Source organism: Eumetopias jubatus, unplaced genomic scaffold (assembly GCF_037043125.1).
Source record: "Eumetopias jubatus isolate StellerSeaLion01/CBP00866 unplaced genomic scaffold, mEumJub1_p1.0 scaffold_14, whole genome shotgun sequence".
NCBI lineage: Eukaryota > Metazoa > Chordata > Mammalia > Carnivora > Otariidae > Eumetopias > Eumetopias jubatus.
Window position 1 is genome coordinate 34,390,742 of NW_028274820.1, and position 23,702 is coordinate 34,414,443.

Sequence of the window (23,702 nt, forward strand, 5' to 3'; positions counted from 1 at the left end):
GTAGTCTCAAAAACAACCTTTTGAAGGCTATTATTTTATCTTTAGTACTCCTTCCTTCATACATGAAGCATTATAGAAAGAGACTCTGCTACATATTCAAAACTTTAAGAAGTTCAAGTAACTCAGCAAAGTATTATTTCTTTGTTAGATGAGAACCACCCAGCATCATATTTTGTTTGGTCCTTATGGCTTCCATTATGTCTGAAGTTAAAATTAATACTCAATTTTAGAAAATTCCGTTGTTACATTGCTGGTATAATTATCTACTTTACTCAGATACAAGATACCTGTTCTATTGAGTGAAAAGAAAGTGTCCAGTGTCCAGTCCATCATACCTGCTCCTCAAATTGCCAATGCTCACTGTAAGCCCTCGGTCATAATTGCTGAAGATGTTGATGGAGAAGCTCTGAGCATACTCATTTTGAATAGGCTATAAGTTTTATCCTTATTTTAATGTTGTTATTGCCTATTGCATATTTATCATTTATTAAAAACTACCACAAATCATCTGGGAAACAGGAAAGGAATGAAAATAAAAGTGCTATATTCAAGAAAACGAATGTAACAGTATCTCCTCAGAAACAGATCAAAAACATATCTTTTCTTTCCAGTTGGGCTTGAGGTCTCCAAGGCAGAGAATAATAGAATAGGTGCCAGACTCTTATGTAAGTGATGGCTAATACTTTTTGAGTACTTAATATATGCTAGGAACTGTGCTAAGACAGTTATATTTATTAACCCCCATATTATTTGGTGAGGTTAAACACTAGTACTTATTAGTATCCCCTTTTACAGATTAGGATGGCAGGCATGGAGAATTTAACTTCCTCGAGTTTTCTTGGCAGGTTGGTGGCAGAGTCATGATTTTCTTTCTTTTTTTTAGATTTATTTATTTATTTTTGGGGGGATGTACATGAGCGAGGGGGAGGGGCAGAGGAAGAGGGAGAAAGAGAATCTCAAGCAGGCTCCGCACAGAGAGTGGAGCCTGACATGAGGCTTGATCCCATGACCGCAAAATCATGACCTGAACTGAAACCAAGAGTTGGACGCTCAACGGACTGAGCCACCCTGGCGCCCCAGGGTTGTACTGATTTTCTTAAACACCAGCCAGCCCTTTTAGTCATTTCCTTCAGCTGGCTTCTCGGAACTTATTGTTGAGAAGCGCTGCCTCAACTTTCGTCTCACAGTTCATTAATCATGGTAAAACACTATTCTAGAAATCAGAACCTGCTACTTCCTATACCACCTCCTATACCATCACGCCCGTGCCCGGGTCCTTCTCTTCTTTAGGAATTCCAGTGACTACCACTTCTGTAGTTAACATACCACTCCAGCAGCATCGACTAAAGCAGTTCCTACCACCTTACTGGGATCGCTGATTCCTTTTTCCACCATATCCACAAAATCTCCAAGCATAGTGCCATAACCAACTTCTGAGGACCGTGGCATAATTTTTTTCAACTATCAGTGATCCTTCAACACCTGCATTCTTGGCATTGGTCACTGCAGGAATTTTGAGTGTTCCTTTGATAATTTCTATACCAATTTTTGTAATCTTCATTAGCTGGAGTCATTGAATCCAAGGCTGGAATGCAGGGCTCAGCCCCCTCCCAGAGAAATGCCTTTTTCAACATCAGCTTGTGTAGCTCTGAAGGCATCTCCAACTCTGCGTTTCTTTTCATTCACTTCCAATCACCTGCCCCACTAACCTTCAGCACAGCTACTTCATCTGAGAGTTTTGCCAGATGTTCATTCGACGTTTCCTTTTCATATTCACTAATTGTGATACCTAACTGCTCAGTGATTTCTTGAATACGGTTTTCAATTTGAGCCTTATCACCTTTTCCTTTTAAGAGCATGGCATCATCTTTGGTCACAATGACCTCTCCAACTTTTCCTGAAGTCATGAGACTGAACATCTTTAAGATTTAGAGTCAGGCCTCCTTCTCCAAACACTGCACCACCAGTAGCAATAGTCATGTCTTTAATCTGGTTCTATTGTCACCAGAACCTGGAGCTTTGACTGCTACAACTTGAAGACCAACTTTTAGCCTATTCAAAATGAGTATGTTCAGAGCTTCTCCATCAACATCTTCAGCAATTATGACCGAGGGCTTACAGTGAGCATTGGCAATTTGAAGAGCAGGTACGATGGACTGGACACTGGAAATTTTCTTTTCACTCAATAGAACATAGGCATCTTGGAATTCACATTTCTGATCTTTTGCTATATTAATGAAGTATGGAGAAATATAACCTCAATCACACTTTGTGCTTTAATAAACCATACTAAGTACCTTATATCTTGAAATGTTATGAAATCAGTTCTAGTGGCATCGGTATCTGATTGTCATCAAGAGAAGTCAAAAAGCAAAAGATTAACTGGAATGGTGTACCTGCCCATAGAGTAAAGAGAGTGGGATTGCATCTCCTTGGAAAGGCAGCTGAGGGGCCCTTTATCCTGGGGGCAGCCTGGGGGACTCATGTTAGAAAGCTTGGCCCAGCTGCCATTCTGAAGGGACATGCCCAGGAGGATGACCCAAACACAGGTGCCTCAGGAGAGGAACCAACAGTCCAGATGGAACAAAGCAGCTGGACTGGAGGAAACGCTGGCTCCATCAAGCAAATTGTAACACAGAAAATGACTTAGAGAAAGTATCTTTGAGAAAATCACAAATACATCCAAGAAGGAAGTAGACTCGACAACCACCATGGAGAACGCTCAGATGCAGCTTACAACTGTCCCAGCTATGTCAGGCTTTTCTGTTCTTCATGAATCTTCTCTTCACCAGGTCTGAACTTGAGAGTCAGAAATAGCTCCGTGAGGGAGGAAGGAGGTGAAACGAGTCGCGGAGAAGAAGCATCTTCACCTACAGGTTTACAGACTGGGACTGGCCCAAGCTGGGGAGAGAGGGGGGAAAAAAAACTTTAAAATTGATCATTTTTAATAACAAAGAAGTGGATTCCTTCTTTCTCTCTCTCTCTCTTTTTTTAACTAAAACCAAAAGGAATATTTATTTATTTCCCCAGAGTGACAGGAAAACTCAGAAACCTGAGGTGGTTTTCATCCCAGGTGGGGGGCAGGCATGGAGGTCTTCACCTATGGAGTGGGTGGAATGGGACAGAGAGAAGACAGGCCCCTTTCTGAGCTTCCCTGACCTAGTTCAACAACGACAACTGAGTAAACCTGATGTTGTCACAGTTAAAATGCATATATTTTTGAAGGCCCTTTAAAGAAAACTGATATTAAAAATTGTGATTCCAGTGATGTCCCAGGGAAAGTAGTCACCTATTTCACTAATCCATGGAATAGGCTTAAAATTTGCCCAGAAGTATCTAAGGTAAAATTAGGTACTATCTGTGAAAAATGTGTGGCTCACTGTTTGGCACAGAAGCATTCATAAGTGTTTGTCTTTTCCCTTAGGAAATAGGGTGTTTTATTAGTAGAGAAAAAAATGAAGCAAATTTTGTTATGCCAGTTTCCTGTATTTTCAGAACTGAGGGACTAAGTTTTATGACATCCTTTTATGAGCCCAAGTATAAAACTGAGATATAGCCTGTGGTTTTGAAGAAGGGTTACATCAACCACTTTTAATCTGACTCATTTATATTTTCTAGATAGAAGCATAAGAACACATTTTATGAAGTGCCCCTTCTTTGGGCCATTACAAACTTGGTCCAGAAGCCAGAAGTGGTGTGGCTTTGGAGTCATGTCTGCCCTCCTTAGAAAGGAAAAAGGCAAGTTCACCTATCTGTGAAGATCTTTGATTTGGGGGAACATAGAACTGAAATTGACTTTATGCACCGCTCTTTATAGAGAATTAGATTAAAAAGCCCAATATCTAAGTCTGCTTTGTTCTAATTTAAAAGATAATCAAAATATCTTCAACAGTGTAGGAGGTCTCTCAGTAAACATGGATTTATATTTAGCACAATTTATTTGAAAATCAGAAAGGCTGCCAAAATGGTCCAAACATTACATTATTTCAATTTTAGAGGGCAGATATTACTGAGAAGTAATAAAATATCGCCAGCCTGCATAGGCAGCTCATCATCACTAGTAAGATGAAAAGACCAATTATGCCTCACACGGACAAATGTTGATGAAAGGGTGGACTTCATAACTGCCTGGCCATGTTAGAGGCTATAATCACAGAGGAGAGGGAAGGAAGTGCCCAGCACAACACCAAAAGCTGCAAGGGGGAGTCATCTGATGAAGGGGGAAAGATGGGAAATTTTAAAGAAAATGTCAGAGTAAATTGCCTGGTGGTAAGAACTCTACTTATGTATGACTCTTAAGGAAATTGTCTTCTTAGAAAATTGTAAGTTTTCAAAATGTCTTAAATAAAAAACAGACCTATCTAAGCATTCTGTAGATCAAGCTTGGTATTCTCAGACTTCAGAGAAGTTGTTTTTACCTGTCGCAGCTCCTCATTCTTCTGAGGAAGACTCAGGAACTGTGTGAGTTTGGATTGGTATAGGGGCTCCAGAGAGATACTCAACTTGCTTTCCATTCAAGCCTGATAATGTGAAAGTGAAGCTAAGACGCCATCAAATACTTATTGAGGAATTTTGGATCTAAATAATTACATGCAATTTCAAATGAGATAGTGTATACAAAATGCGTAATACAGCCCTATAAAGGCAAGGTGATATTATGCCTAAGATTATGATATGTCACAATCACTATGTATTCATTGAGAATGTATTGAAATGGACTCAGTGCTGTAATGTGCATAGGAAGGATAAAGGAGTTGTGTCTAGGCTACTAGGGAGGTAATGGAAGGTACTAAGAAAAAAAAAATAACATGCATGAGAAAATTTTAAAAATAATATGATGCAGTGTGTAATTAAGTACCATATTATGTAACACAGGGTTATCAAAGTTCAGAAAAAAATAAATGCAGTGAGATCTGGCAGGGTTTTCTAGAAAAGGGGGGAACTTGAAGTGGGACTTGAAAAATTCGTAAGATTTGGGAACCTAGAGGTTGAAAGGGAAGAAATTTCAAGAAAGAGAAATAGCAACCCCCAGGTCCAAGGGAGGGAATGACAAAGATTGTCAAGGAGGGAATGACAAAGATTGGATTAGGGAACCAGTGTAGTGGGGCCGGATTTACTAGATTGGAGTCCCAGCTCCCTGACTTACGGGTGTAACCTAAGTATTATGTGATCCTTCTGTGCCACACTTTCATCGTCAGTAAAATGGAAGTAACTATCATTTCTATTTTAAGATATTTTGAGAATTAATGGATTGCCATATATAAAGCACTTCCACTAGGACCCAACACCTAGGAGGTAGTCAACAAAAGTTAGCTACTCTTACTGTTATTATGTTGTTACTGTACACTGTTAAAGGACATGATTTTCATGGCTAGAATGAAGCCAGATTATACAGCAGCCCCAACTACCACTTGTTACAGATGGAGTGATGGACACCATGTTCCACACTTTGCCTACATTTTCTCTTATTCCTAACAACCGCCCCCTGGAGAGAGGGAGAGCTGAGAATTAGAGAAGCACGTTTCTCAAAAATTCTGCAGCTATTAAGAACAGCCAAGACTTGGAAGTGCAATCTTTTGGCCATCACCCCTGTGTTGGAAACTCTTGCATTACAGTGCTTGAACTTAAATGATAGAGGATCCTGAGATTGAGGAAGGAGTCAGACACTAGTTTACTAGATGAGTTGAAAGTAGAAAAGAGTTCAGATTCAGGAAAATCAGCCTGGTGGTAGCTGGTGGCCGCTGGAATACTCTAGGAAAGTTGAGGTAAATAAACTTTTAAGATGGCAGCCCTGAGACATGAGAAGAGGGGGAAAAAATGGGGAAGCATTTATTCTGGACCCTGAAAGTGAGAGACAGTAATTTTGATTCTTGGTGATGGATCCCAAATGACTAGGAGAATGGTAGCTTCTGGAGGGCTGACTTGGAGAGAGGGTACAAAAAAGGACCTTGGCTCCTTGAACATAAGGCCAGGGATGAGAGAGCCTCTTTGTCTCCATATGTTTTGCAATGTTAGCTGGGCCCATCTTCCAATCACTTCATGAGATTGGAAATTAGCTTTCCTGTTACCCTGGGTTGCATTTCACTTGTCCCTTGGGAGCTCTTGCTCACATTTTCTAAGCTGCTTGCTGTATGGAAGTCATTTAAGGAAGGACAGATTAGTCCTGGAAGACAGTAGTTGTTCCTAATGCAGTTGAGAGTTCTCTGTTTTGTAGCAAGCAAGGAGTAGACCCTTTACAAGCAAGGAGTAGAAATAAACATCATGGCTAATGCACTTCAGCAATATAAAAGCTTTCTACAAGGAGAACGCTGCTAACAGTAAACAGTTTATATAAAGCAAAGATAAATCATAATGGAGTGGTAATTTGAGTTTGTATTGTACATCTCCTCAGGGAATTCCTAGTGCTCTAAAGACACTATCTCATTAGTACCTGGAGTACCTCTGAGAAATATGCAAAAAGCATCATATTCTTCAATTTTTGCAGAAGGACCTAAGTCACAGAGAATTAATGTGGCTTGTCATTATATGGAAGTGGATTACTCATTTTTATGGAAAGGATTGTCTCCGTGAGTGGGCTGATTTTCTCATGAAATTAGTCACTCAACCTGAGGAAAAAAAGACAATTGAAGTCCCCCCAGAAAACAAGCAAGCAAAATACATTTTAACATATTTCAATACCTATTTTGGCAACCCTCTGGAGTAGTTTGAACCTAAATAATGCAACTAGAATCAGAATAGAGTATATTGACTTTATCCATTAGATTAACGTCACATATTTACTTGAAAGTTTTTGATGGGAAAGGTGAAATTTTTAAGGGAAAGTGTAAGAAACGTGCAGCTTCTAGGCAAATGTGTGACATAGTGGGAATGGAGCTGCCCTTGTCCCTCTGTACCATCTTAGGCCAACCTTAATGACAAATGGACATGCTCACCAGAGCATGATCTCTGCACCCAGAAGTGACGCGTAAGGAATGATCGATCACTTCCTTAGGATTTCAGAGGAAATTGCAATGGAGCCCACTAACTCTTAGGCATGCTGCTCAACAGAGCACCCACCACTACTGCACAGCTAGAGAGTATGACCTAACTGCTTCTCTACCCACCTTTCCCGTAATCCTGCCTATTTTCAACTCCCTGCCTTGCCTTAGGTGTATACATTTAGAAATCACTCAAGCCAGAACATAGTTCTGCAAGATTCTAATGCTTGTCTTCCTTGTTGATCATTTTGGGTAAGGCTGCATAGATCAACTTAGCTCAGTACGTTTGATTTTTACTCCTAGATGTAATGTCCCACATTTTATTGCTCTTAATTATATGTGTTGCTAAATATCCTATTCTCTTAATTCACTTGTGAAGGAAAATATGTGTTTTACTGCTGAGTATGGCCTTCTTTATGGATGCAGATCTCTGGACAATGATTAAGATTTGTTATTCATTTATTTTTTAATTTTATTTTATTGTGTTGATCATTAGTTTTTGATGTAGTGGCCCATGATTCATTGTTTGCGTATAACACCCAGGGCTCCATGCAGTACGTGCCCTCTTTAATACCCATCACCAGGCTAACACATGCCCCCAGCCCCCTCCCCTCTAGAACCCTCAGTTTGTTTCTCAGAGTCCATAGTGTCTCATGGTTTGTCTCCCCCTCCAATTTCCCCCCTTTCATTTTTCCCTTTCTGCTATCTTCTTTTTTTTTTTTTTTTAACATATACTGTATTATTTGTTTCAAAGGTACAGGTCTGTGATTCAACAGTCTTAAACAATTCACAGTGCTCACCATAGCACATACATTCCCCAATGTCTATCACCCAGCTGCCCCATCCCTCCCACCCCCCCCATCACTCCAGCAAACCTCGGTTTGTTTCCTGAGATTAAGAATTCCTCGTATCAATGAGATCATATGATACATGTCTTTCTCTGATTGACTTATTTCACTTAGCATAATACCCTCTAGTTCCATCCACATTGTTGCAAACGGCAAGATGTCCTGTTTTTTGATGGCTGCATAATATTCAATTGTGTATATACACACCACATCTTCTTTATCCATTCATCTCTTGATGGACATCTTGGCTCTTTCCATAGTTTGGCTCTCATGGACATTGCTGCTATAAACATCGGGGTGCATGTGCCCCTTCGGATCACTACATTTGTATCTTTGGGGTAAATACCCAGTAGTGCAATTCCTGGGTCATATGGTAGCTCTGTTTTCAACTTTTTGAGGAACCTCCATACTGTTTTCCAGGGTGGCTACACCAGCTTGCATTCCCACCAATGGTGTAGGCGAGTTCCCCTTTCTCCGCATCCTCACCAACATCTGTCGTTTCCTGACTTGTTAACTTTAGCCATTCTGACTGGTGTGAGGTGGTATCTCATTGAGGTTTTGATTTGGATTTCCCTGATGCCGAGCGATGTTGAGCACTTTTTCATGTGTCTGTTGGCCATTTGGATGTCTTCTTTGGAAAAATGTCTGTTCATGTCTTCTGCCCATTTCTTGATTGGATTATTTGTTCTTTGGGTGTTGAGTTGGATAAGTTCTTTGTAGATTTTGGATACTAGCCCTTTATCTGATATGTCATTTGCAAATATCTTCTCCCATTCTGTCGGTTGTCTTTTGGTTTTGTGGACTGTCCTCTGCTATGCAAAAGGTTTTTATCTTGATGAAGTCCCAATAGTTCATTTTTGCCCTTGCTTCCCTTGCCTTTGGCGATGTTTCTAGGAAGAAGTTGCTACGGCTGAGGTTGAAGAGGTTGCTGCCTGTGTTCTCCTCTAGGATTTTGATGGACTCCTGTCTCACATTTAGGTCTTTCATCCATTTTGAGACTATTTTTGTGTGTGGTATAAGGAAATGGTCCAGTTTCATTCTTCTGCATGTGGCTGTCCAATTTTCCCAACACCATTTGTTGAAGAGACTTTTTTCCATGGGACATCCTTTCCTTCTTAGTTAAAGATGAGTTGACCATAGAGTTGAGGGTCCATTTCTGGGCTCTCTATTCTGTTCCATTGATTTATGTGTCTGTTTTTGTGCCAGTATCATGCTGTCTTGATGATTATGGCTTTGTAATAGAGCATGAAGTCCAGAATTGTGATGCCGCCAGCTTTGCTTTTCTTTTTCAACATTCCTCTGGCTCTTCAGGGTCTTTACTGGTTCCATACAAATTTTAGGATTATCTGTTCCATTGCTTTGAAAAAAGTTGATGGTATTTGATAGCAATTGCATTAAATGTGTAGATTGCTCTAGGTAGCATTGACATCTTCACAATATTTGTTCTTCCAATCCATGAGCATGGAATGTTTTTCCATTTCTTTGTGTCTTCCTCAATTTCTTTCATGAGTATTTTATAGTTTCCTGAGTACAGATCCTTTGCCTCTTTGGTTAGATTTATTCCTAGGTATCTTATGGTTTTGGGTGCAATTGTAAATGGGATCAACTCCTTCATTTCTCTCTCTTCTGTCTTGTTGTTGGTGTATAGAAATACGACTGATTTCTATGCATTGATTTTATGTCCTGCCACTTTACTGAATTCCTGTATGAGTTCTAGCAGTTTTGGGGTGGAGTCTTTTGGGTTCTCCATATAAAGTATCATATCATCTGCAAAGAGTGAGAGTTTGACTTCTTTGCCGATTTAGATGTCTTTTATTTCTTTTGGTTGTCTGACTTCAATTACTATGTTGAATAGTGGTGGTGATAGTGGACATCCCTGCCACGTTCCTGACCTTAGGGGAAAAGCTCTCATTTTTTCCCCATTGAAATGATATTCGCTGTGGGTTTTTCATAGATGGCTTTTATGATCTTGAGGTATGTACCCTCTATCCCTATACTCTGAAGAGTTTTGATCAAGAAAGGATGCTGTACTTTGTCAAATGCTTTTTCTGCTTCTATTGAGAGGATAATATGGTTCTTGTTCTTTCTTTTATTAATGTATTGTATCACATTGATTGATTTGTAGAATTGAACCAACCTTGGAGCCCAGGGATATATCTCACTTGGTCGTGGTGAATAATCCTTTTAATGTACTGTTGGATCCTATTGGCTAGTATTTTGGTGAGAATTTTTGCATCCATGTTCATCAAGGATATTGGTCTGTAATTCTCCTTTTTGATGGGGTCTTTGTCTGGTTTTGGGATCAAGGTAATGGTGGCCTCATAAAACGAGTTTGAAAGTTGTCCTTCCATTTCTATTTTTTGGAAGAGTTGCAGAAGAATGGGTATTAATTCTTCTTTAAATGTTTGGTAGAATTCCCCTGGGAAGCCATCTGGCCCTGGGCTTTTGTTTGTTGGGAGATTTTTGATGACTGCTTCAATTTCCTTAGTGGTTATAGGTCTGTTCAGGTTTTCTCTTTCTTCCTGGTTCAATTTTGGTAGTTGATACATCTCTAGGAATGCACCCATTTCTTCCAGGTTATCTAATATGCTGGCATAGAGTTGCTCATAATATGTTCTTATAATTGTATTTCTTTGGTGTTGGTTGTGATCTCTCCTCTTTCATTCATGATTTTGTTGATTTGGGTCATTTCTCTTTCATTTTGATAAGTCTGGCCAGGAGTTTATCAATCTTGTCAATTCTTTCAAAGAACCAGCTCCTAGTTTCGTTGATCTGTTCTGTTCTTATGGTTTCTATTTCATTGATTTCTGCTCTGATCTTTATTATTTCTCTTCTTCCTGCTAGGTTTAGGCTTTATTTGCTGTTTTTTTCTCCAGCTCCTTTAGGTGTAGGGTTAGGTTGTGTATTTGAGACCTTTCTTGTTTCTTGAGAAAGGCTTGTATTGCTATATACTTTCCTCTTAGGACTGCCTTTGCTGCATCCCAAAGATTTTTAACAGTTGTGTTTTCATTTTCATTGGTTTCCATGAATTTTTTTAATTCTTCTTTAATTTCCTGGTTGACCCATTCATTCTTTAGTAGGATGCTCTTTAGCCTCCCTGTATTTGAGTTCTTTCCGACTTTCCTCTTGTGATTGAGTTCTAGTTTCAAAGCATTGTGGTCTGAAATTATGCTGGGAATGATCCCAATGTTTTGGTAACAGTTGAGACCCGATCTGTGACCTAGGGTGTGATCTGTTCTGGAGAATGTTCCATGGGCACTAGAGAAAAATGTGTATTCCGTTGCTTTGGGATGAATTGTTCTGAATATATCTGTGAAGTCCATTTGGTCCAGTTTGTCATTTAAGGTCTTTATTTCCTTGTTGATCTTTTGCTTAGATGATCTGTCCATTTCAGTAAGGGGGGTGTTAAAGTCCCCCACTATTATTGTATTGTTGTCAATATATTTCTTTGCTATTGTTATTAACTGACTTTTATAGTTGGCTGCTCCCATGTTAGGGGCTGCTCCCATGTTAGGGGCTGCTCCCATGTAAATAATAAATAAACAATTATTTACAATTGTTAGATCTTGTTGGATAGACCCTTTTAAGTAGGATATAGTGTCCTTCCTCATCTCTTATTACAGTCTTTGGTTTGAAATCTAATTTGTCTGATATAAGGATTGCTATCCAGCTTTCCTTTGGTGTCCATTAGCATGGTAAATGATTTTCCACCCCCTCACTTTCATTCTGGGGGTTTCTTTGGGTCTAAAATGAGTCTCTTGCCAACAACATATCGATGGGTCTTGTTTTTTTATTCAATCTGATAGCCTCTGTCTTTTGATTGGGGCATTTAGCCCATTTACATTCAGGGTAACTATTGAAAGATATGAATTTAGTGCCATTGTATTGCACTAAGGTGACTGTTACTGTATATTGTCTGTGTTCCTTTCTGGTCTATGTTACTTTTAGGCTCTCTCTTTGCTTAGAGGACCCCTTTCAAGATTTCTTGTAGGGCTGGTTTCATGTTTTGCAAATTCCTTCAGTTTTTGTTTGTCCTGGAAGCTTTTTATCTCTCCTTCTATTTTCAGTGACAGCCTAGCTAGATATAATATTCTTGGCTGCATATTTTTCTCTTTTAGTACTCTAAATATATCAGGCCAGTCCTTTCTGGCCTGCCAGGTCTCTGTGGATAGATCTGTTGCCAATCTAATGTTTCTACCAGTGTAGGTTACAGACCTCTTGTCCTGAGGTGCTTTCAGGCTTTTCCTTTTGTCTCTGAGACTTGTAAGTTTTACTATTAGATGTCAGGGTGGTTGACCTATTTTTATTGATTTTTGAGGGGGGTTCTCTGTACCTCCTGGATTTTGATGCCTGTTTCCTTCCCCAAATTAGGGAAGTTCTCTGCTATAATTTGCTCCACTATACCTTCTGCCCCCCTCTCTCTTTCTTCTTCTTCTGGGATCCCAATTATTCTAATATTGTTTTGTCTTATGGTATCGCTTATCTCTCGAATTCTGCCCTCTTGATCCACTAGTTGTTATCTCTCTTTTTCTCAGCTTCCCTACTCTCCATCATTTGGTCTTCTACATCCATCACTAATTCTCTCTTCTGCCTCATTTATCTTAGCAGTTAGAGCCTCTGTTTTTGATTGCACCTCATTAATAGCCTTTTCGATTTTGACTTGGTTAGATTTTAGTTCTTTTATTTATCCAGAAAGGGTTTATCTAGTATCTTCCATGCTTTTTCAACCCCAGCTAATATCTTTATAATCATCATTCTGAGCTCTAGTTCTGACCTTTACTATTGTCCATATTGATTAAGTCCCTGGCAGTCAGTAGTGCCTCTTTTTCTTTTTTTTTGAGGTGTGTTTTGTCTTGTCTTGTCATTTTGTCCAGAGGAGAATAAATGAATGAGAGAACAAAATGCTAACAGGGTAACAATGACCCCAGAAAAATATGCACTAAACAAATCAGAAGAGAACTGAAACCGGGGGAAAAGAAAAGGAAAGAAGGAAAAAAGAAGAAAAAAACCCAAGAATATGATTAAATATGACCAGGCTGGTAAATAGGTCAGTGCCACAACTAGATTTTTGGTGTATTTTGGCCTGTTAGAAGAAACTGCCTCCCAAAATTTTAAAGAAAGAATAACATATATGAACAAAAATAAGGGTAAATTTGATGAAGGGATGGAATATGACTGTAAAGATGAAAGTATAAAAGATTTTATGAAAGGAATTGATAAGATAAGAAGTTGGTTGGAAAAAGAAAGAAGAGAAATTAAAAGAAACAAAAGGGAGAGAATGTGATCAGAGAGGAGACTAGAACAAAACCATACACTAGAGATTTAGGGTATATTTTGGTCTGTCAGAAGAAACTGTACCCCAAAATTTTAAAGAGAACAACATGAATATAAAAATGAAAAATAAAAAAGATTTAAAAAAAAGAGGATTGGTAAGGTGGCTGAGAAAGGGAAAAAGAAAAATTCAAAAAAAGTAGAAAAAGAAAAAAAAAAGAAAAGAAAATTAACTTTGAAAGACTAAAGAATCATGGGAAAAAAGCCATGAATTCTATGTGCAGTATTCCCCTAGTGCTGGCGTTCTGCTGTTCTCACTGATGGGTAAACTTGGTCTTGGCTGGCTGTTCTTGCTGATCTTCTGGGGAAGGGGCCTGTTGTAGTGGTTCCCAAATGTCTTTGCCGGAGGCAGAATTCCTTCGCCCTTGCCGGGTCAGGGCTAAGTAATCTGCTTGGGTTTGCTCTCGGGAGGCTTTGTTCCCTGCAAGTTTTCCGTACAGCTTTGGATGAAGAGAGTGAAAATGGTGGCCTCCCAATCTCCGCCCTGGAGGAGCCAAGAACTTGGAGCCCCACTCCTCAATGCGCCCCCAGAGAAAATCAGTCAGTCACTTCAGTCTTTCTGGTCTCTGGCCGCACTCCATGCTCACCTGGCCTATGACCGAGCATTTCTATCTTTGGCTCACGACCCCGTGTGGAGTCTACAAACCCAGCAGATTCCTGTGGTGCACTCCCGCGCCGCTCCTCCCTGATCTGCCACTTATTGGGTCCCTGCTGGAAGAGCAGTGGCCCAACTGTGCAGGGGATCATGGTTTATGGCAACCCCAAGCTGAAAGCCTGCGCCTCGGCTCTGTCTCTGCAGCCGGCTTCCCTGCTCCGATACCTGGGAGCTCTGTTGAACTAGGTCAGGGAGCTCTAAGTGAGCACCCAGCTAGTTTATTCCTGTCCTCCTCCGCACCAGCTCTTGAGAGTTTTTCTTCTCTCTGTAGCAGAGTTTAATTTTGATTTGCCCCGTTTTAACTTTAAAACCTTATCATTAACATTTGCTTGAGCTCATCTAGCTCTTTCCTATCACATCACAAAGGTCTTTGTTAGTTGTAAATTCTTTAACTATACAAATCATTAGATAGGTACATATTCTTACAACTTTCATTTTTATGTTATAAAAGCATGTACTCATCTGGTGCACAGAGATGGTATTAAGATGAAGGCATTTTGTCAGCTCATTGTCATTTTACTCTCATTACCAAACTTGATATTTTAAAACATATTTTAGTGGGGGCACCTGGATGGCTCAGTCAGTTAAGCATCTGACTCTTGATTTTGGCTCAGGTCATGATCTCAGGATCCTAAGATCAAGCCCCTTGTCAGACTCTGTACTGAACATGGTGCCCGCTTAAGATTCTCTCTCTCCCTCTTCCTCTGCCCTTCCTCTCTCTCCCTAAATATGTATATAATATAATATATATATATGTCTTAGTTATGAGAAAAGGTATTACATATCTCCTATCTACATCTTTCTTGATATTTTTGTCTGACAGGAAATCTGAATGGGCCTCTCACTAGCGTAGATGTGTTTACCACAAGAGAGAAAAAAAATCAGTGATTTTTATATGTTCTAAACACATTTGAAACTGGCATAAATTAACAACATGAAGCTCTCATTTGGTTTAATATTTTTTATTGATAGATCATATCACAGTAAAAATACAACTGAGAAATATCAAGTGCACTTTTGTCTTAGAATTGTTTTTCACCTTGAAAAATATTTCAAAATATATGAGCTTTGAACTTACTTGTCGAATGCATGAGGGCTCCCATTTCTCCACATCCTCACCAACACTTGTCAGTTTCTTGGTTTTCATTTCTTTTCTTCCTTTCTTCTTTCTTTCTTTTTTTTTTAATAATAGCTATCCTAATGAGTATGAAGCTTTCCTTTGCTTTTGAAATCAAAGATTTTAAGTATAAAAAAAATTTATGACAGGTTTGCAAGAACAAATTTTCCTACAAATTTCAACACAGTGAATATATGTCATTTCTTTCCATAATTCTGAGTAGGTAGCAATTGCCTTAAATTACTTCTAATACAGAAGTCATACCATGTAGAAATATTCTCTCTATAACATTAGATAGACACATTCTATTCAACTCTTCCCCTTGTATGAAGAATATTTATAATTACTCCTGGTGAATGAAAAAAAAGTATAGATAATTATCTCCCTAAAGTCTTAGTAGGGTTTATGAAACCTTCACAATTTCCCAAAAGCAGGGAAAATACATTTGAATTAGCTTAGAGAAACACAAAAACTTTGATTCAGAAATGTCACATGAACTTACTTTTCTCTTTATGTTTTTCTGTATTTCCCATGAATGAATACCTATCATTTTATCTTGTGGAAAAAAAATGTCATACAAATAGTGGTAAGCTTTAGGATCTGGGCCTAATATGCATTCTTTTCTTTTAAAATAATGAATAGATCACAGTGAATAATATCTAGTAGGGTGTTTGTTATTATTCTATTGTTCTAAAAAAGAACTATTTCTTTTTTAGGCTGGTATCAGCCTTAAGTTTTCTTTTCAAGAAAACTCTGAAATCTAAAATGACGATAGAGCTTCAAAAAATCAAACCAGATTTTACATGATTAAAAATTTCATATTTCGAAAAAATGCCATCAAAGAACGATGTTTCACAGAGAACTGAAAAAACTAAAAAGAACTAGTATTCATATGTAGTAAATGAATATATTTCAGGACTCAGGAGTGAAACCATGGTTATTCCTTGATAAGACAATCATTTGAACACTAAATATGTGATATTGTGACCAAATAGTGTGATAAACACTGGAGTTATATTTGCTTTGACAACTTCACTAATTCACTACATTAAATATTTACTTTACATATAGGGTGTGTCCAGTATGGTGTTAGGTAGGAACACACAACCAATTCTTTGGTTTTCTAATTGTAGTATTTTTTTTTAAGATTTTATTTATTTATTTGAGAGAGAGAGAATGAGAGAGAGAGAGAGAGCACATGAGAGGGGGGAGGGTCTGAGGGAGAAGCAGACTCCCTGCCGAACAGGGACCCCAATGCGGGACTCGATCCCGGGACTCCAGGATCATGACCCAAGCTGAAGGCAGTCGCCCAACCGACTGAGCCACCCAGGCGCTCTAATTGTAGTATTATTCAGCCTTTAAAACCATCAGATTTTGATTTAAAGAGTGGTTTATACTTTATAAACTGATTGTAATCATAAAATCATAAATTAAAATCAATTTAATGTATTAACTGATTCATTCCACAAATGTATACTTATTTCCTATGGACCAGATCCTATGCTCCATGTTAGTGAACAGAAATGATGAATACAATGTGTTTCCTTCCCTAGATTGTTCAAAGACACTCATTATAATTGATTTAGGATCAGTGTACTAACTCAGGGGATAAATCCTCTTTTTTTCTATAAAGCTTAGGGAATTAAAGGAAATAAAAGCTGTTCTCCCTTCACCTTTAAATTTAAAGTCACAAAAATTAGACATATTTTCCATTTATTTCCTGAATTCTGTGCTGCATTTACCACTCTCGGAAAGTTTTTGGCATGAAATCAAAATGAACTAGGATCTTCAGCATACTCTGAATCAGTCTCCAAATAAAGAGATCATTGAGCTTCCGAATGATGTTTAAACTCATTATCCTCCAACAGGGAAGCATTAAACTATCATCCCCTAGAAACATTATTACCATGGAACATCTGTAAACATCAGTACGTGGTCAGGGATATTGATGGGATCCACTTTTTTGGTAAATTTAAACATACTCAAAAGATGAAGAAAATCAATGAACATTTATCAGTAATGAGACAGAAAAAGATCTTATAGCGTAAGTCCATTTTGTAGGATGCAATAATGTACCCACAAAACTACAGAATTACTTATAAACATATTAGGATGTGACATTGATCTAAATGTGGGGATAATGAACATGGCAATAGAAATTGCCAGTCAAGTACTTCTAAGAGTGCTTGTATTAAAATTAGGAGGCATCTAAATTGCAATACATTTAAAGTGCAACAATGGGTACAAATGATAAGCTGGAAGTAGTTTCCCTATAGATGTCCTGTAGACTCATAGAAATAAAGTAAAGCCATTCAGACACTGACAGTTTTTCTTCCTGAAGTTTGCCATATAAATAGACCATTCTCAAAATGGTACACCTTGAAATATTTCAGAAGTAATTCCTGCACATTTTTGGAACTAAGGAAATCAGAACTGTCAAAGTAACTGTAATTGGGACAGATATGTCCCACTGTGTATTCTGAGGCTCAGTTGAAAGAGAATAAAGTGAACTCTATAAATTAAGTTAAAAGTGTTAAATAGTATAATTAAAGTGTTTATACATGAAAAGTATAAAAAAGAAAAAACGGGCACCTGGGTGGCTCAGTTGTTAAGTGTCTGCCTTCGGCTCGGGTCATGATCCCAGGGTCCTGGGATCCAGCCCCACATCGGGCTCCCTGCTCATCGGGGAGTCTGCTTCTCCCTCTCCCCCTCCCCCTGCTTGTGTTCCCTCTCTGGCTGTGTCTCTCTCTGTCAAATAAATAAATAAAAAATTAAAAGAAAAAAAAACCAAAAAACATGACCACAAAGTGTTTCTACAAGCAGGCCTAAAATATATATATATATATATATATATATATATATATATATATATATATATTCAAATTAGAGGGATGCCATATGTATGTATGTTTCCAACCACTGATCAATCATCATTTGAATTTCTAACCCAGATATTAGAGAGCAAAACCCATATTCTAACAGTTTTGTTGTCAATGAAAGCATGATAATGATCTCATCCTTCATCTTGCACCTGTGTTTGTTTTCCTATTAGCAAGTAATAGCAGATGATATAAAAAGTGCTAATACTAAGGGAGGAAATGTCAAAATTTTAGTCATATTGAATTAAATAGCTTTAATTTGTAACTTCTTGAATACAGTAGCAATTATTATATAGTTTTACAAACATAACCAGAGGAAGTGAGGAATAGAGAGGATATGCTCAGGAATCAAGCTAACACAGATTCATACTCCAACCCTGCTACTTTTGATGCCTGAAATTTTGGGCAAATCATTTAACCTCTGTAAATTTTAATTTTCCTGGCTGCACCTGATATAAGATCTGTATCTTTTACTGAGGGTTGCTGGAGGGGAGATGGGTGGGGGGATGGGTTAAATGGGTAATGAGGATTAAGGATTAAGGAGGACGCTTGTGATGAGGACTAGGTGCTGTATACAAGTGATGAATCACTAAGTTCAACACCTGAAACTAATATTACGTTGAATGCTAACTGGAATTTAAACTAAAACTTGTGAGGGGGCAAGACCTATATCTTAGAATTGTGATAAACGGTTAATTAAGTTATTTCTTGTGAAATGCTTTAATAGGGCACCTCACACATAGTACTTTTCCAACAAACGTTGGCTATTGTTACCGATTAGTATTCAATCGTACTAGTTGCTAATGAAAGTGCTCCCAGTGTGTATGATATAACTAAATACAGTGCGACTTCCAGATGCTTCTAACATACAAACAGCAAATAAGAGTATATGAGAAAAAAGAGAACAGAAAGAGGCAAGTGGTTCATTCTCCTGTAAAATTCAATATCTTATTTGTATTTTACTTTTAACTTTCTCTACTATAAACAAAGAAAAATGTAGATTATATCACTAAAGCAATTCCAAAACAATGTTATCTCTTTTAAAATATTAATGTCAGGGGTCTGCTGAATAGAATAAACACTAATTTGAAAATTAAATCACTATTTTCTCCAAAGAAATCAAAAGAACCTGATTTACCCAAGAAAATTTCTGCTGTTGAAAGGGAGGCACTTTTTAGAGGTTTGTGAGTAGAACTTTTAATATTCACATACCACAGGCCATCATGTCAGGTAGACAATACCTGGAAGAATCTAATAAATGATGTTGTATTGACTATATCTGTTGAAATGTCCCTTAAATGAACTCACTTCAATCTTTTCTGTTCTCTGATGAATATCTCTGTTTAAAGAAGCCTCAAGTTTCTGTGTTTTCCGCTGTTGCTGCCTTAAAAAAAGGACCAAGCTAGCCATAAACAATCAAGTCGACAGATGCCTATGAGAATTATGTTGCTCTTTTTGAGTCACTCCCAGGGCTTCTTTGGAAACTTCTGACTTTCTGCCCAGGAGACGCAGGCTGATTTTCTGCTTTTGGCTTCTTATCCTGTCACTCAATGGAAGAAGGTATTAGAAGGTTACCACTGAGCTGAAATTGAAGTCAGAGCTACTGACCCTACTGTACAAACCTTTCATTTTGTTTTCTGGGCTAGGTCACATCTTATTTGTCCTTCGTAAATTTTTAGTGTCTATTCACTGAATTCCCATTCAGTGTTTCAAATCAATTTCCCTAGGGTTTCCTAGGAAAATAAGCCCAAAAGAACAAAATTTGAGCTGCCAGTCATGAACTTACATGGCTTACCTTTGCAAATGGAATTCATTCAAAATAAAGGTACAAAAGCTTGGCCAAGGATTTCAATTTTTTAGAATACTGTATAAAGAAAGTCAAAATCTGTCATTTCGTTAAAAGTATAGTTACTTTTAATTCCTACAGTTACCCAAAGATGCTTAGTATTTGTAATAAATCAACAGTGAAAATGGAGTTATTATTTTTCTTGTTAAATAATGCCTAGTGAACAAATATTCAGAGGCAGTATTTTATGTCTTCTCAACTGTTCTATTGTAGAAATGTCAAGATACTTTTCAAATCTTAATGTCAAATAGTCATTATCTAAAACTTGAGATAAGTGTTTTATCACTTAACATGTGGGGGGGAATCCTCTAATCTATCTTCATTGTAAGTACTTAATCTCAGAGATTTCATACTTCCAAAAATTCATGCAGTCCTGGCACAAGGGAGCAAATAGTAGATCGCTCTACTATTTTGGAGCACCAAATCAGGAATAAGGGGCTTATACAGGGTTCTCAGTACTGTATGAAGTCAGCCCTGATACTTGTTTGGTAATACCACTACCAAACATCCATTGTTGACAGCTGGTATCCTTTATGACTAGATTTGATTCCATTCTGAATGGTCCCTATCTGTGCCATAATTATTATTAAATACTTTGAATAATATAGATGGTTCTCTTACTGGAAAACCTGATTCTTTGTGTGGTAGGGCCGGGAAGTTACAAATACATAAGCACATGCATTGGGTCTCATTAAGATGATTCAGTGAACATAGAGAGAAACATTGTCTTATTAGAAGAAGTAGAGGGCTAGGAATCTGATGGCCTGAACTCCAGTCCTATTTTTGCATTAGTTGAATCTTTGCCCTTAGGTAGGTCACTCAGTGCTTGATCTCTGCGTGTCGCTTTATCTGCAAAGTGTGGGGGGTTTAAGAGTGTTTGTTTAGTAGACTTGGAAGAACTATAGAGATCATAGATCCTTCTAATATCCCTTTCATTTCTTAAGTTATATTTCTCTATTTGGTCATTGGTAAGTTACCAGTCAAGAGATGGAGTTGGGCTATTAAGTGTTTCCCCCACAGACAAAACGGGAAAGCTTACGAAAGATCAAAATATAGAGATCGGTGTTCTGGAGAAGGAGCAGGAAGGAGCGCCTGGCTTAGGCTTTCTGAGGGGGCCAATCTTTATTAGTGTACATGGTATCCTCTTTGTATGGTGTCTGAATATTGTGAGACCACTAAATGTTATTTGGTGAGTTTCTACTTATGAAGCTAGTGTATACTCTAAGCCCTTGAGAAATTAAGATCTGTGCTTAGGGTGTGTTAGTCTAAAGAAAGTTCAGGTTATTAAATAGTCAATTGAAATTAGTACATCAGAACTAGTATAACTGTTATAAAGTACACTGGAAAAGACATTCTAGAGAGGAAAAAAGTTTAGATGAAAGAGATCAGAAAACCAAATTATTGGATTGTGAAAAAAATCACATTTATTTTGATCCATTTTTCAAAGTAATTAAAAAGTAGAAGACTCAAATGAATCTCTCCCTTTTCAGTAACCACCACATCTGAAATTTGGAATATGACATTTGATGTTCGGGTGAGAATTGGAGGAAAACAAAATGTGCTATTTCTTGACCCTTGAAATTTCTTCATTACTAGTGAAACCTGCACAGGAATTTTACTGCTTTTATTTTATTAGAAACTCCTTGATCCAATTAATTAATTTATTTACTTAATCTGATCTCATTGGTGCCATCATCCATCTGTTCCCATGTGATTGTATTACACATACTCCCATTTAGAAATACAGTTGTAAACATCAAAAGCACTTGTGGTCTCTTTTCAAGAAATAATTTAATCACTGATGTAGAGCTGAACTCATGGAAAATAATTGTTTTATTGAGTAGAGAGACGACAGGTGTTTTTTATGATTATTAAGTTTTATCATCCCTCATGAGTTTCTGGTTAGAAGATGGTAAATGAACTTACTATGAAATGTAAAACTGTTAGGTATTCAGGAATATAGAATAAGATGTGGTAGAGAATGAGCATCTAAGTAAACCTATCCTGACCTTCTGTGAAAAGCAGTTTCCCTGAAAACAGTCCCAAGAGCCCTGTCTGCAGAGCCTATGAATAGAGCTCTAACCGCCCTGCGGCACTGGTATAGAAGGGGAATGGAGGGGCCATCTTTACTGTTGAAGATTTACCCTTAGGGAGGAACACTGTAAGGATCATACCCCAGGACACAGATTTGGTTTTGTTTGTTGGTTTATTTGCCTGTTTGTCATGTACGGGTGTTGACTGTTAAAATTTGTGTGTCAATTTTGATAATCCTTTGCTGTTTTCTCTTTTTTAAATTATAAGCATATGAATTACACTACTAGAAGTATCAATGTTAAACCTTGGTGTTCCTGGGAGTCACCCAACTTGGGCAGTATACACTACTATTTATATTGACTTAAAAACAATTTACATTATTTGTATTTATATGGATTTGGCTTGTCATATTTTTTTTAGAGTTTCGCTGGGTATTTTTAAGTAACATAACGCAGCTAATTATCTTTCATAGCAAGGAGTCAACTAATACTGATTCAAACTACAACACATTTTTCTCCAAACTACCAATTTGCTTTTCAAATTTCATTCCTTTCTTCTGTTATATTCAAATAAAATTAAATATTCTTATCTAAAAATTGTGTATGGCTATGATCTTATTTTTCAACCCATTGAACATTCTATCTGTACACATGCAGAAAGAGGTGTTCCAATAATGTTCACACAATTTTAAATGATAGTTAATTTCTCAGTTTTAGGTGATTTAGAATTTTAGTATCTCAGTCTTTTCTGTTGCTTGAACTTTTTCATAAATATGCATCATTCTTTCACCAAAACTGTTACTATTTATAAAAAATACAAGACACAATTACTCATTTTCTTGCTGCTAATAGTAACTAAACTAAATTTGCCTTGATATTTTCTTATTCTAAAATGTAGTCTAAATCCCTACTGCTGCTGATTGACATCTTTGGGTATATTCTGAGTTTTTGCCTGCTGATATCCAGATGACAAGCACCTGTAGAATATGAAGGCTGGAGTCTGTTCTAAGTTATTGGTCATATGTTCTGACTGGCCTTTGCTGAAGTCCCTTAGTCTTTAAGCATTTTGGATATCATCCATGAGTGTATGCATAGATTTTAACCACAAAAACTAGGATATCGTATCTCTTTTTAAGTGAAGATTGTAAACTATTTTTAGTATTAGGAACTGCCATTCTGCTATAATATTGTGAGTTTGGTTTTATGTCTGTCTATATCTTCCATATATAAATGAGATCATGTAGTATTTGTCTTTCTGTGTCTGGCTTATTTCACTTAGTGTAATGTACTCCAAGTTCAACGATGGTTACCAGAGACTGGGGTGTGGAAGAAAAAGGGGGCGAAAGAAAGAAAGAAAGAGGAGAGAGAGGAAGGAAGGAAAGAAAAAAAGAAAGGGAAGGAAGGAAGGGAGGAAGCCAGCTGGTTGGGGGTTACCAGGGGTCATGGGGAGTTATTGTTCAATGGATACACAGCTCTGCAAGATGAAAAGAGTTCTGAAGATAGATGATGGTTGCACAACAATATGAATGAACTTGGTACCACTGAACTGTACACTTAATAATGATTAAGTTCATAAATTTTAGGTTATATGTATTTACCACAATAGAAAAATATGTGATAACAGAAAAATATTAGAAACTAAGATTCAAAAGCATACTGTTTTGTAAATTTCATCTCTTTTTATATTTTACCGTCAACATAAAAATAACATGTGCTCAAAAAGTTTGTTCATCCTATGGCATTTGAAACTTGGGGAGGACTCCAATCAGATGCCCTGACTCAAGAGCTCTCATGGAATGAGGACTTGAAGAGAGGTGAGGAAAGAAGAGTAAGGGTAGGAGGCTGGACTTCCAGAAGGTTTGAAATCAACAGGGATCACAAAAAGGAAAGAAGGAGGAATTGGCATAAAAATAGACACAAAGACCAATCAATAGAACAGAATAGAGAGCCCAGAAATAAATACATGCATATATGGTCTATTTAACTTAACGGAGTCAAGAATATACAATGGTGAAA

The 23,702-nt window shown here is 37.6% G+C and overlaps 1 protein-coding gene and 1 pseudogene across 1 annotated transcript in view; one reads left to right on the forward strand and one right to left on the reverse strand.

Annotated features, from left to right (window-relative positions):
- The window catches only part of ZNF804B (zinc finger protein 804B), a 544,169-nt gene that overhangs the window by 377,102 nt on the left and 143,365 nt on the right, over positions 1-23,702 (forward strand). The window lies entirely within an intron of this gene.
- On the reverse strand, positions 1,221-4,514 carry LOC148162497 (60 kDa heat shock protein, mitochondrial pseudogene; annotated as a pseudogene).